Below are 1,844 nucleotides of genomic sequence, written 5' to 3' on the forward strand. Positions count from 1 at the left end.
TCGTCGACGAAGCCGCCCAGCGTCGCGCGGTTCAGCGCGGTCGCCTGGACAGGGTCTCGCTGCCCCGGCGCCGTGGCGTCTGAAATAGCGCCAGTCGCGTTTGAGAAGGGTCCGCGCGAGCGCCAGGTCCTTCGTCTCGGCGAGCAATATAGCGACATTTGTCGTGTTCATGGCCGAGTTCACGAGCGGGTTCGCTAGATCAGCAAGAGTGCGCGCGATCGTCGTTCTCTGCGACGTAACTGCAGACCTCGTCGACGAAGCCGCCCAGCGTCGCGCGGTTCAGCGCGGTCGCCTGGACAGGGTCTCGCTGCCCCGGCGCCGTGGCGTCTGAAATAGCGCCAGTCGCGTTTGAGAAGGGTCCGCGCGAGCGCCAGGTCCTTCGTCTCGGCGAGCAATATAGCGACATTTGTCGTGTTCATGGCCGAGTTCACGAGCGGGTTCGCTAGATCAGCAAGAGTGCGCGCGATCGTCGTTCTCTGCGACGTAACTGCAGACCTCGTCGACGAAGCCGCCCAGCGTCGCGCGGTTCAGCGCGGTCGCCTGGACAGGGTCTCGCTGCCCCGGCGCCGTGGCGTCTGAAATAGCGCCAGTCGCGTTTGAGAAGGGTCCGCGCGAGCGCCAGGTCCTTCGTCTCGGCGAGCAATATAGCGACATTTGTCGTGTTCATGGCCGAGTTCACGAGCGGGTTCGCTAGATCAGCAAGAGTGCGCGCGATCGTCGTTGTCTGCGACGCGACCGAGAGGTTCTGCTTTGCCATGAGCGTCGTCAACGTCGTCAACGATCAATCGATCGCGATGATCGCGCCGCCGACCTGGGAGAGGCAGGCGGCGCCGGAGACGTCGGTCACGGAGCGTCGGACGAGCTCGTGGCCCGGCGAGCACGCCTGGAACTGCAGACCTCGTCGACGAAGCCGCCCAGCGTCGCGCGGTTCAGCGCGGTCGCCTGGACCAGGGTCCGCTGCCCCGGCGCCGTGGCGTCTCAAATAGCGCCAGTCGCGTTGAGAAGGGTCCGCGCGAGCGCCAGGTCCTTTGTCTCGGCGAGCAATATAGAGACATTTGTCGTGTTCATGGCCGAGTTCACGAGCGGGTTCGCTAGATCAGCAAGAGTGCGCGCGATCGTCGTTCTCTGCGACGTAACTGCAGACCTCGTCGACGAAGCCGCCCAGCGTCGCGCGGTTCAGCGCGGTCGCCTGGACCAGGGTCCGCTGCCCCGGCGCCGTGGCGTCTGAAATAGCGCCAGTCGCGTTTGAGAAGGGTCCGCGCGAGCGCCAGGTCCTTCGTCTCGGCGAGCAATATAGCGACATTTGTCGTGTTCATGGCCGAGTTCACGAGCGGGTTCGCTAGATCAGCAAGAGTGCGCGCGATCGTCGTTCTCTGCGACGTAACTGCAGACCTCGTCGACGAAGCCGCCCAGCGTCGCGCGGTTCAGCGCGGTCGCCTGGACCAGGGTCCGCTGCCCCGGCGCCGTGGCGTCTGAAATAGCGCCAGTCGCGTTTGAGAAGGGTCCGCGCGAGCGCCAGGTCCTTCGTCTCGGCGAGCAATATAGCGACATTTGTCGTGTTCATGGCCGAGTTCACGAGCGGGTTCGCTAGATCAGCAAGAGTGCGCGCGATCGTCGTTCTCTGCGACGCGACCGAGAGGTTCTGCTTTGCCATGAGCGTCGTCAACGTCGTCAACGATCAATCGATCGCGATGATCGCGCCGCCGACCTGGGAGAGGCAGGCGGCGCCGGAGACGTCGGTCACGGAGCGTCGGACGAGCTCGTGGCCCGGCGAGCACGCCTGGAACTGCAGACCTCGTCGACGAAGCCGCCCAGCGTCGCGCGGTTCAGCGCGGTCGCCTGGA

This window comes from Aureococcus anophagefferens (genome assembly GCF_000186865.1).
Source record: "Aureococcus anophagefferens unplaced genomic scaffold AURANscaffold_22, whole genome shotgun sequence".
Taxonomy (NCBI): domain Eukaryota; class Pelagophyceae; order Pelagomonadales; family Pelagomonadaceae; genus Aureococcus; species Aureococcus anophagefferens.